Source organism: Bos indicus x Bos taurus, chromosome 10 (genome assembly GCF_003369695.1).
Source record: "Bos indicus x Bos taurus breed Angus x Brahman F1 hybrid chromosome 10, Bos_hybrid_MaternalHap_v2.0, whole genome shotgun sequence".
Lineage (NCBI taxonomy): Eukaryota > Metazoa > Chordata > Mammalia > Artiodactyla > Bovidae > Bos > Bos indicus x Bos taurus.
This window is the reverse complement of record NC_040085.1, coordinates 18,794,135-18,806,662: the sequence shown is the minus strand read 5'-3', so window position 1 is coordinate 18,806,662 and position 12,528 is coordinate 18,794,135. Positions and strand designations below refer to the sequence as shown.

The 12,528-nt window shown below is 41.0% G+C and overlaps 1 non-coding gene across 1 annotated transcript; it reads right to left on the bottom strand.

Annotated features, from left to right (window-relative positions):
• Positions 1-12,210: 12,210 nt before the first annotated feature.
• Positions 12,211-12,282, bottom strand: TRNAW-CCA. The gene has a single exon. It is a non-coding gene; the product is annotated as a tRNA-Trp (tRNA).
• Positions 12,283-12,528: the final 246 nt, after the last annotated feature.

Below are 12,528 nucleotides of genomic sequence, written 5' to 3'. Positions count from 1 at the left end.
TTCATCTGTTGATGGACATCTAGGTTGCTTCCATGTCCTGGCTATTATACACAGTGCTGCAATGAGCATTGGGGTACACGTGTCTCTTTCAATTCTAGTTTCCTCAGTGTGTATGCCCAGCAGTGGGATTGTTGGGTCATATGGCAGTCCTATTTCCAGTTTTATAAGGGATCTCCACACTGTTCTCCATAGTGGCTGTACTAGTTTGCATTCCCACCAACAGTGTAAGAGAGTTCCCCTTTCTCCACACCCTCTCCAGCATTTATTGCTTGTAGACTTTTGGATAGCAGCCATTCTGACTGGCGTGAAATGGTACCTCATTGTGGTTTTATTTGCATTTCTCTGATAATGAGTGATGTTGAGCATCTTTTCATGTGTTTGTTAGCCATCTGTATGTCTTTTTTGGAGAAATGTCTATTTAGTTCTTTGGCCCATTTTTTTGATTGGGGGGTCGTTTATTTTTCTGGAATTGAGCTACAGGAGTTGCTTGTATATTTTTAAGATTAGTTCTTTGTCAGTTGCTTCATTTGCTATTATTTTCTCCCATTCTGAAGGGTGTCTTTCCACCTTGCTTATAGTTTCCTTTGTTGTGCAAAAGCTTTTAATTTTAATTAGGTCCCATTTTTTAATTTTCATATAAACTTTCAAACTGACCATATGATGTGGTCTTACATGTGAAAGAAAATCTATCAACAGGATCAAGAAGTAAATAGAAGCACAAGGGAGAACTGATTTCAAACTGGTACAAGTCAACGGAGTGCTCAGAAAGAAGGAAGTTGTTTTAGCCTTGTCAAAAGGACCCCGGCTGACCAGACTTTCATTTCAGCGGAGATTTCTCTGCTTAATTTTTTCAACATTAGGTTTCAGTGTTCTCTATGCTAAAATAAGTTGGGTAGGGAAGTCTTTCCGCTTTAGAGTTGCATCTTATTATTAGACCACAGAAGGAGTGCTCCTTGAAAGCAGACCCTCTCTCCTACCTGCATGGGATGCTGATTGCTTTGCTGTGTTGAGTGTCTGTGTCAATTTACCGCTGTGTCCTCTGTACCTACAGAAGTTCTTCCCATTCCTGCTCTCCTGGCTTTACTTCTTCCCACTTTATTGAGTTTATATAAGTGTGCTCTTCTTTTTCTCACAATTCTTTCCAGAATCATTTATACGTGTGCTATATTTTCTTTACTGTTAGAATGTAGCTCAGGTTTCTCTGCAGATACTCCTCTGTTGACATTCTCCTTAGTGTGACGTCCCCTTAATTTGGTACCGTATACCTGTCTGTTCTGACCATTGACAACTGGAAGGGGACTTTCCCTTTCTGCACATAAACATGTGGTGCCCAAGTCATTTTTTTTTTTTTTTATGGCTTTAACAAGTATCAAAGTCGTTCACCTGAGACCGAGTCATATTTAGACTTTCTGTCTGACAAAGAAAATTGGTTTTTATTAATTTGCATTGATTAAATAATTAACATTACATGTTCCATTCTTATGTTAAGTAAAAATCCCTGATATAATTTACTTTTTCCTCTTTAGCACCAAACAAAGGAATAATCTCTCCCCATCCCATATCTGCTATGACACTCATATCCATCCTTCCTTTTGTGAATGTGATGCTCGCTGAACCACCTGAGTCCAGCAGGGAGCCCAATCACAAACTTTTAACATTTCTGTCACTTCATTGCATTATTTTTGTGTCTCCTACACAAGATTTGAATATTATTCAGATTGTCTCTGTATCTTAATAGGAAAATTTGCCTATTTATATTTGAGTTTACATGCATTTATTGTTCCAGCTAGTATTTTTAACTACTTGAAGCAGTGTCTTTGTTTGGACCAAAGTACAATAGACCAGGTGGATTATAAACAACATGGATTTATTTGTTTCTCACCATTCTGGAGTCTGGAAGTCTGAGATCAGGGTGCCAGCATGGTGAGTTTCTGGTGAGATCCCTTCTCTGGTTTACAGACTACTCACTTCTCATTGTAGCTTCGCATCGAGAGTAGAGAGAGAAATAGCCTGTCTTGCATCTCTTATAAAGGCACAAATCCCACAGCGAGGGCTCCACCCTAATTGCCTCTCAAAGACCCCACCTTCAAATGCAATGATATTGGGGGACTAGAGTTTCAACGTATGAATTTCATAGCAAATAATGATGACATTTGAGATTATAGAACGCTCCCTTCTTGAAATTCTTTATTTAGATTTAGAGACTGAGCAATTTCTTGGTTCTCTTCCTGTTATCAGTTGCTGCTTCTCAGTCTACTTTGAGGGTTTTTCCTTCATCCCCCTGATCTCTCAACATTGGAATGACTCAAGAATTTATTCTTAGAACTCTTTACTTTCTACCAACAATTTATTTCCAGCTAATTGTATCCAGTCTCTTGGCTTTAAAAACTATTTAAATATCAGCATTTATATCTGAAACCCACCTGGCTCCTCTGATTTCTGAAGTTGTATATTAAATGATCTATCTGACATCCCCATTGGGGCATCTTCTTGGTATATCTCTAGGTGATCTCCTGATTTCCACCACTCCAGCTACTTGGCCCTCCATACCTCCCAGCTGCTTTTTGTGAATTCATCCTCATTTAGGCAAAAGGCAGCTCTGTCTACGAAATTCTCTAATCACCTTGGTCAGAAACCTTGAAGTTGCCCTTATCTCCTCAATTTTTCTCATATCACCATTTGATCTGTTAGAAAAATCAATTAACTCTCTCTTCAAAGCAGGCCCAGAACTGATCACTTTTCACTTCCAACTCTGCTCTTACCTGATCCAAGCCACTCTCATCTCTTGCCTGGAGGTGGCAATAATAACCCTACCTGATCTCTCTTCTTTCCTTCTTGCCCCTCTTCAGTCTGGTCTCCACCCAGTGCAGTGAGCTTTTGAGAACATAATTCAGATCATGTGGCTTCCATGCTCACAACTCTCCAGTGGTTTTTCATCTCACTGAGATGAAAAGCAGATTCTTACTACAACCTGTAAGACTACTCCATCTGGTTCCCTGCCCCCTCTCTGAAATGAGTCACAGTCTCCTCCTTACTCTCTCCACCTTCACCACATTTGATGTTGCTCTGACATGGCGATTGCTTTCCTGCCCTGGGGTCTCTGCAGCTCTTCTTCCTGTACCTTAGTGCTTTTCCTCCAGGTAGCCACCTAGCTTATTCTTTCACTTCATTCTGGACTCTGCTCAGGAGACAAGCTTGAAACATTTATTGCAGCACTTGAGGGTGGTAATAGTTAGAAAAAAGAAATACAAAGTGTTTCTCAGAAAATTAATTCAAAAGCTGTATTGCAAATTTATTCTACATTAAGCCCCCTACATAAAAATGAGTTCCATTCTGAGAGCATGTGCACAGCTCCAATTTGTTTTTAAGTCCAACAAAGCTAGCTTTGCCCAACTAAGCAATTGATTATATAGTACTGTACTGTAATAGGTTTATAATACTTTTCACACAAATAATACGTAAAAGACAAATACAAAAATAAAGAAAACAGAATAAAATTACAGTACCTTGAAAATTACACCAGATATGTGAACTGACTTAAGTGACTGGACATGATAATGCATGTTTGCATCTTTGAAAGTTTGAAACTTGAAGGTTCGTATAAAGGAGACTTAATTATTATGAAGCAGGGTGTTAGCATCAATAGGTCATCAGGATGTATAACTGAGTTCCATAACTCAAGTTGCAATCTGTATACTATTACATATAGAGAGGAGAGATAGGTTAATAATATATTCATATGTCCTTTAAAATTTTGAAATGCATGGTATAATAGAACACTTTACCTCATATCTCCCAAATTACTTCCACTTGTCTGTCCATCTCCTACTCTTATTTTCGTCTAGAAAGTGTCTCTAGTTTTTAGTCTACTCCCAACCCAATATCTCTACATAACCTCTGATAATATTCCTTTCTATCATTTCCAGGAAAAAGACAAAGCGATTTTGTTCTCATTTATTTTTTGTCTGACTGTTCTCTGTTATAAGAAATGTCTCCTTATTTCTGGATCCATGTTGTACTATCTCATGTACCACTTTGTATATGAACACACACACATACACACATGTCCTTGTCTTTCCTATTATACTGCAACGTCTTGTAAGTAGACAGAGCTGAATTCAGTGTTTAAGTTTCAAAGACTTAGAAAAAGATCTCACTCATAGAAAACCTTTGATGATTTGTTGTGGACTTATTTTGAAATAGATTGGAAAAATCACATTCAACTTTGAAGATGCAATTTGACAAAGTAGATTAAGATAGTAGTCTCCATTAACTGACATTTGAAGAAGGAATAAGTTTACTTAAAAAATCCCCACCCATGCTGACAGGTCTTTTGTTCCTGATAATTTGTAAATGGTCCTCAGGAGAGAATGGAGGGCTAGAGGCTGCTGATGAGCTGCTGCTGCTGCTGCTGCTGCTAAGTCGCTTCAGTTGTGTCCGACTGTGTGTGACCCCAGAGACGGCAGCCCACCAGGCTCCCCTGTCCCTGGGATTCTCGAGGCAAGAATACTGGAATGGGTTACCATTTCCTTCTCCAATGCATGAATGTGAAAAGTCAAAGTGAAGTTGCTCAGTCGTGTCCGACTCTTAGTGACCTCATGGACTGCAGCCTATCACGCTTCTCCATCCATGGGATTTTCCAGGCAAGAGTACTGGACTCTAAGCTACTCCAAATGATGAAATTTTTTCTCAATGTTTGAGATGAGTCTTGGTAAACATTAGGATTTCTGGCAGTTAGGAAAACATCTGAACTAGTCATATGGGGAACTGGGGCATCTCCATATACTCATCTGTGAGGAAGATCTGTTACTTTAAGTGGTGTAAAGAGATGATTCCCCAGCAGAACTGAGCATCAGATTAGGGCTATGGTAAAACTAAAAGTTCAAGAAGAAATCGCATGCTTTATCTATCTAGAGTTTTGATACTCATGACTAAAAATTCTAAAATATGAGCCTTACTGTCATTTCACAATTATTCCAATGATTTCTACCTTCTATTACACCTCCATTTCTCTCAGAGACAAAAAAAAAAAAAAAATAAGAAGAAGAAAGGAGATGAGAAGATGAAACAGAAGAGAAGTAGTGCACAGAAAAGAGAGACTGGGGAGAAAGAAATAGGAGGCAGCTACTTGAATTGTGGCCCCTACTTCATAGTTAGAGCAGAATCAGTGTGATGTACTTGCAAGGTGAGTGGGGAAAGTGCTGGAGAGGAGCAGAAGGGAGGTGGAATTGAAGTCAGGTGGCCATCATGTACATGTCCTGCTTCTCTTCCATCGGTCAAAATCTTGTTGGAGACACTGTATTTTTTCATGACAATTATGTCTGAGGTTTACATAATTCTCCTAATTTTATTTAATTGTATTTATTTCTTCAAGAGGATTCAATAAATAAACAGCACATTCAGTGAGATGTTCCTTCTTTGTGAGAGCTTCCTTGTAAATGAATTCTCAATCATTGAAAATTTTGTGTACTGATTCTTGGCTAGAGAAATTGGGTCACTGATCCTGATTATTTTTTCAGACTTTATTTTCCCCAGATGAAGCCCTTATTTTTCCCTGAAGTATCCTTTCCCTTTCTTTACTCCTTTCTGACATGTCTGATTGCTGGGGCACTTTAAGTGGAGGCAATGCTGTGAGAGTGAAAAGCCTAGATATTTCTGTTCCCATGGTCAGCAATGTCTTAAGCATTAGGGCACTGGTCTCAGCAGCAATGCCAGTACCTTGCTGAAAAACTAGCAAAACACGTCTTTACTCTCTGATCTCGTTGTACTCCTCTCCATTTAGGACAGATGGGACTCAACCTGCTACTTTCTTCTCAGCTATTTTGTGGCTAGAGAAAAGACTTTCTCAAAAGAACTAGCTTCCTTAGAGGTCCACTGATCTCTGCATGCAAAGCTTTCTTCACAACCTATAGTTTTCTGCTCTTTATCCTGGAGTTCCTTGCTATTGACCCTAGATTTATTATGAGCCCGAATGGAATAACTCACTTGAGCTCTGTTGGCACAGCATTGGCTGGCTTCAACAGAAAGCTCCTTGGCTAAACACAGGGGATCAGGAACATTTTAAATCTACCCTCTTTCTAGAATTGCCTTCTTTTTATTTAAAATGATTGTTACTTTGTTAATGAAATATTTAAAAAAAGACTATATTTAAAATTCTAAAGGTCGATTCCTGGTGTGAGGAAGGTCAGAATCAATGATGCTGAATGGAAAATAACTCGGTATGGTAATGTTTAAGCATTTCATTAGCAAACCTATCAGATCAGATCAGATCAGATCAGTCACTCAGTCGTGTCCTACTCTGCGACCCTATGAATCGCAGCACGCCAGGCCTCCCTGTCCATCAACAACTCCCGGAGTTCACTCAGACTCATGTCCATTGAGTCAGTGATGCCATCCAGCCATCTCATCTTCTGTCGTCCCCTTCTCCTCTTGCCCCCAATCCCTCCCAGCATCAGAGTCTTTTCCAATGACTCAACTCTTCACATGAGGTGGTCAAAGTACTGGAGTTTCAGCTTTAGCATCATTCCTTCCAAAGAAATCCCAGGGCTGATCTCCTTCAGAATGGACTGGTTGGATTTCCTTTCAGTCCAAGGGACTCTCAAGAGTCTTCTCCAACACCACACTTCAAAAGCATCAATTCTTCAGCGCTCAGCCTTCTTCACAGTCCAACTCTCACATCCATACATGACCACAGGAAAAACCATAGCCTTGACTAGATGAACCTTTGTTGGCAAAGTAATGTCTCTGCTTTTGAATGTGCTATCTAGGTTGGTCATAATTTTCCTTCCAAGGAGTAAGCATCTTTTAATTTCATGGCTGCAGTCACCATCTGCAGTGATTTTGGAGCCCAGAAAAATAAAGTCTGACACTGTTTCCCCATCTATTTCCCATGAAGTGATGGGACCAGATGCCATGATCTTCGTTTTCTGAATGTGGAGCTTTAAGCCAACTTTTTCACTCTCCACTTTCACTTTCATCAAGAGGCTTTTGAGTTCCTCTTCACTTTCTGCCATAAGGGTGGTGTCATCTGCATATCTGAAGTTATTGATATTTCTCCCGGCAATCTTGATTCCAGCTTGTGTTTCTTCCAGTCCAGCGTTTCTCATGATGTACTCTGCATATAAGTTAAATAAGCAGGGTGACAATATACAGCCTTGATGTACTCCTTTTCCTATTTGGAACCAGTCTGTTGTTCATGTCCAGTTCTAACTGTTGCTTCCTGACCTGCATATAGGTTTCTCAAGAGGCAGGTCAGGTGCTCTGGTATTCCCATCTCTTTCAGAATTTTCCACAGTTTCTTGTGATCCACACAGGCAAAGGCTTTGGCATAGTCAATAAAGCAGAAATAGATGTTTTTCTGGAACTCTCTTGCTTTTTAATGATCCAGTGGATGTTGGCAATTTTATCTCTGGTTCCTCTGCCTTTTCTAAAACCAGCTTGAACATCAGGAAGTTCACGGTTCATGTATTGTTGAGGCCCGGCTTGGAGAATTTTGAGCATTACTTTACTAGCATGTGAGATGAGTGCAACTGGGCGGTTGTTTCATCATTCTTTGGCATTGCCTTTCTTCAGGATTGGAATGAAAACTGACCTTTTTCAGTCTTGTGGCCACTGCTGAGTTTTCCAAATTTGCTGGCATATTCAGTGTAGCACTTTCACAGCATCATCTTTCAGGATTTGAAAGAGCTCCACTGGAATTCCATCACCTCCACTAGCTTTGTTCGTAATGATGCTTTCTAAGGCGCACTTGACTTCACATTCTAGGGTGTCTGGCTCTAGGTGAGAGATCACACCATCTGGGTCGTGAAGATCTTTTTGGTACAATTCTTCTGTGTATTCTTGCCACCTCTTCTTAATATCTTCTGCTTCTGTTAGGTCCATCCCATTTCTGTCATTTATCAAGCCGATCTTTTCATGAAATGTTCCCTTGGTATCTCTAATTTCCTTGAAGAGATCTCTAGTCTTTCCCATTCTATTGTTTTCCTCTATTTCTTTGCATTGATCACTGAGGAAGGCTTTCTTATCTCTTCTTGCTGTTCTTTGGAACTCTGCATTCAGATGTTTATATCTTCCTTTTCTCCTTTACTTTTTTCTTCTCTTATTTTCACAGCTATTTGTAAGGCCTCCCCAGACAGCCATTTTGCTTTTTTGCTTTTCCATGGGGATGGTCTTGATCCCTGTCTCCTGTACAATGTCATGAACCTCTGTCCACAGTTCATCAGGCACTTTATCTATCAGATCTAAACCCTTAAATCTATTTCTCACTTCCACTGTATAATCATAAGGGATTTGATTTAGGTCATACCTGAATGGTCTATTGGTTTTCCCTCCTTTCTTCAATTTAAGTTTGAATTTGGCAATAAGGAGTTCGTGATCTGAGCCACAGTCAGCTCCTGATCTTGTTTTTGCTGACTGTATAGAGCTTCTCCATCTTTGGCTGCAAAGAACATAATCAATCTGATTTTGGTGTTGACCATCTGGTGATGTCCATGTGTAGAGTCTTCTCTTGTGTTGTTGGAAGAAGGTGTTTGCTATGACCAGTGCGTTTTCTTGGCAAAACTCTATTAGCCTTTGCCCTGCTTCATTCCATATTCCAAGGCCAAATTTGCCTGTTACTCCAGGTGTTTCTTGACTTCCTACTTTTGCATTCCAGTCCCCTGTAATGAAAAGAACATCTTTTTGGGGTGTTAGTTCTAAAAGGTCTTGTAGGTCTTCATAGAACCGTTCAACTTTAGCTTCTTCAGCGTTACTGGTTGGGGCATAGACTTGGATTACTGTGATGTTGAATGGTTTGCCCTGGAAACGAACAGAGATCATTCTGTCGTTTTTGAGATTGCATCCAAGTATTGCATTTCAGACTCTTTTGTTGATCATGATGGCTATTCCATTTCTTCTAAGGGATTCCTGCTCACAGTAGTAGATATAATGGTTAAATTCACCCATTCCAGTCCATTTTAGTTTGCTGATTCCTAGAATATCAAGGTTCACTCTTGCCATCTCCTGTTTGACAACTTCCAATTTGCCTTGATTCATGGACCTAACATTCCAGGTTCCTATGCAATATTGCTCTTTACAGCATCAGACCTTGCTTCTATCACCAGTCACATCTATTAGTGGGTATTGTTTTTGTTTTGGCTCCATCCCTTCATTCTTTCTGGAGTTATTTCTCCACTGATCTCCAGTAGCATATTGGGCACCTACCGACCTGGGGAGTTCCTCTTTCAGTATCCTATCATTTTGCCTTTTCATACTGTTCATGGGATTCTCAAGGAAAGAATACCGAAGTGGTTTGCCATTCCCTTCTCCAGTGGACCACATTCTGTCAAAACTCTCGACCATGTCCTGCCCGTCCTGGGTGGCCCCACATGGCATGGCCTTAGTTTCATTGAGTTAAAGAAGGCTGTGATCCATGTGATTAGATTGACTAGTTTTCTGTGATTATGTTTTCAGTGTGTCTGCCCTCTGATGCCCTCTCGCAACACCTACCATTTTACTTGGGTTTCTCCTACCTTGAACATGGGGTATCTCTTTATGGCTGCTCCAGCAAAGCGTGTTCACTGCTCCTTGTGTTGGACGAGGGGTATCTCCTCACCACCACCCCTCCTGACCTTGAACGTGGAGTAGCTCCTCTTGGCCCTCTTGCACCCATGCAGCTACTGCTCCTTGGACATGGGATTGCTCCTCTTGGCGGCTCCCCCTGCCCTCGGGCGTGGGGTAGATCCTCCCGGCTGCCGCACCTGACCTCGGACGTGGGCTATCTCCTCTCAGCCACTGCCTGGAACGTGGGGTAGCGCCTCTGTAAAAAAGAACACATTTGAGTCAGTTCTAATGAGGTGGATGAACTTAAAATCTATTGCACAGGGTAAAGTAAGCCAGAACGAGAAAGACAAATATCATGTATTAATGCATCCATATGGAATCTAGAAATATGGCGATGATGAACCTATTTGCAGGGCAGCAAAGAGACACAGACATAAAGAACAGACTTTTGGTCACAGTGAGGAAGGGAGAGCGTGGAAAGACTTGAGAGAGTAGTACTGAAATATATACATTACTATATGTAAAATAGATAGCCAGTGGGAATTTGCTGTATGATGCAGGGAACTCAAAGCCAGTGCTCTGTAACACCCTAAAAGGCTGGAATGGGGGAGAGGGTGGGAGTGAGGTTTAAGAGGGAGGGGACGTGTGTATGCCTGTGGCTGATTCATGTTGATGTATGGCAGAAACCATCGCTAGAGTATAAAGTAATTATCCTTCAACCAAAAATAAAAAAAATAAAGTATATATTCAACAAGGACCCACTGTAGCACACAGGGAAAACTGCTCCGTGTTCTGTAATAACCTAAGTGGGAAAAGATTTGAAAAAGAATAGATACATGTTTATGTATAACTGAAAGACTTCCTGGTGGCTCAGATGGTAAAGCATCTGCCTATAGTGGGAGACCTGGGTTCAATCCCTGGGTTGGGAAGATCTCCTGGAGAAGGAAATAGCAACCCACTCCAGTATTCTTGCCTGGAAAATCCCATGGATGGAGGAGCCTAGTAGGCTACAGTCCATGGGGTCGAAAAGAGTCAGAAACGACTGAGCGACTTCACTTTCACTATGTATAACTGAATCACTTTGCTGTATACTTGAAACTAACATAACACTGCCAATCAACTATACTCCAATATAAAATAAAAATTAAAAAAAAAACTGTAGTTCTATTAGAAGTAGTAGAAAATCGAGCATTCTATAGGCAAATAGCAGTTTCTGCTGTACTGTCAATTTAGGTTATATTGGAGAAGGCAATGGCACCCCACTCCAGTACTCTTGCCTGGAAAATCCCATGGACACAGGAGCCTGGTAGGCTGCAGTCCATGGGGTCACTCAGAGTCAGACACGACTGAGCGGCTTCACTTTCACTCTTCACTTTCATGCATTGGAGAAGGAAATGGCAACCCACTCCAGTGTTCTTGCCTTGAGAATCCCAGGGACAGGGGTGCCTGGTGGGCTGCTGTCTAGGGGGTCGCACACAGTCGGACACTACTGAAGCGACTTAGCAGCAGCAGCAAGACTCGTAGTTTTTTTGTTTGTTTGTTTGTTTGGTGATATTCAGTTTTGAGATACTGTATTCAGTCTACTTCCAGGTTCTGTTGACTTTGCTTCCTAAAAGTCCTCCAGAAGATGTCACAATCCCCACAACCCAATTAACCTCCACAATCCTCATTAAAAATCCATCTCAGTCTCTTGCTCAACACTTGACACACCCCATCACTCTTCCATGTAGTCCCTTTTCCATAGTGAGAGCGATTTTGCCAGAGTGCAGATGTTAGCATGCCAGTCACCTGGATCCCCACTTGCTCTTAGGATAAAGAAGAGCTGCCTCTCCAGCTTCATTTCATTATGTGTCCCTAATCTCTCCGTCTCTGTCTCTCCCTCTCTCTTCAACAATACTAAGTTTGTCAAAGGCACTACTTTCCTCTTATATAACCCATTCATAGAAATCTTAGGTGATTTTCTTATTTTTTTTCTCTTCCTAAAATTCTTTTCCTTGCTTCAAAAGAGTTAAAAAAAATAGTAAATGCCTACTCATTCTTGTATACTTGTCCAAGAGTCAGTAGCTAAGGAAAGCTTAGTGGGTATTTTTAGAATTATAGACCTCTGCATTTTCAGGTTTGTAACTTATTTTTATTTCTTTCATTATTTGTTTAAGGTCTATTTTCAATCCTACTCTGTGATCTCCTTAATGATAGTGTCCATATCTGTGTTTTTCATTCTTGAAAACTCAGCATCAGTGTATCTGAGGCATTTGCTGTTGTTGTTTAGTTGCTAAACTCTTTGTGTCCAGCTCTTTGTGACCTCATGGACTGTAACCTGCAAGACTCCTCTCCCCATTGGATTTCCAGGTGAGAATACTGGAGTGGGTTGCCATTTCCTCCTCCAGGGGGTCTTCCTGACCCAGGGATCAAATCCACATCTCCTACACTGGGAGGTGGATTCTTTACCATTGAGCTACCTGGGAAGTATCTTTGGCATTAGCATCATTCAATTTCCTTCTTCTTTTCTATCCATTAATGTGTTCTTTATTTTGAAAGTGAAAGTGGAGTCGCTCAGTCGTGTCCAACTCTTTGTGACCCGGTGGACTATAGCCTACCAGGCTTCTCCATCCATGGGATTCTGCAGGCAAGAATACTGGAGTGGGTTACCATTTCCTTCTCTAGGGGATCTTCCCCGACCAGGGATTGAACCCGGGTCTCCCGCATTGGAGGCAGACGCTTTAACCTCTGAGCCACCAGGGAAGTTCTTTATTTTGCTGCTGCTGCTGCTGCTAAGTCGCTTCAGTCGTGTCCGACTCCGTGAGATCCCATAGACAGCAGCCCACAGCTATGATAATATTTAGTGAAAAAAGTAATCTTTAAAGGTTTATGGATAGATTCTTGGAGTATAGTGGGGATTGGCAAAGGATAGCCACAGGGCAAAGTAGCTCGATATTTATGTTTATAAATAAAGTTTTATTGGAAGACAGCCATGCTCATTTATTTATG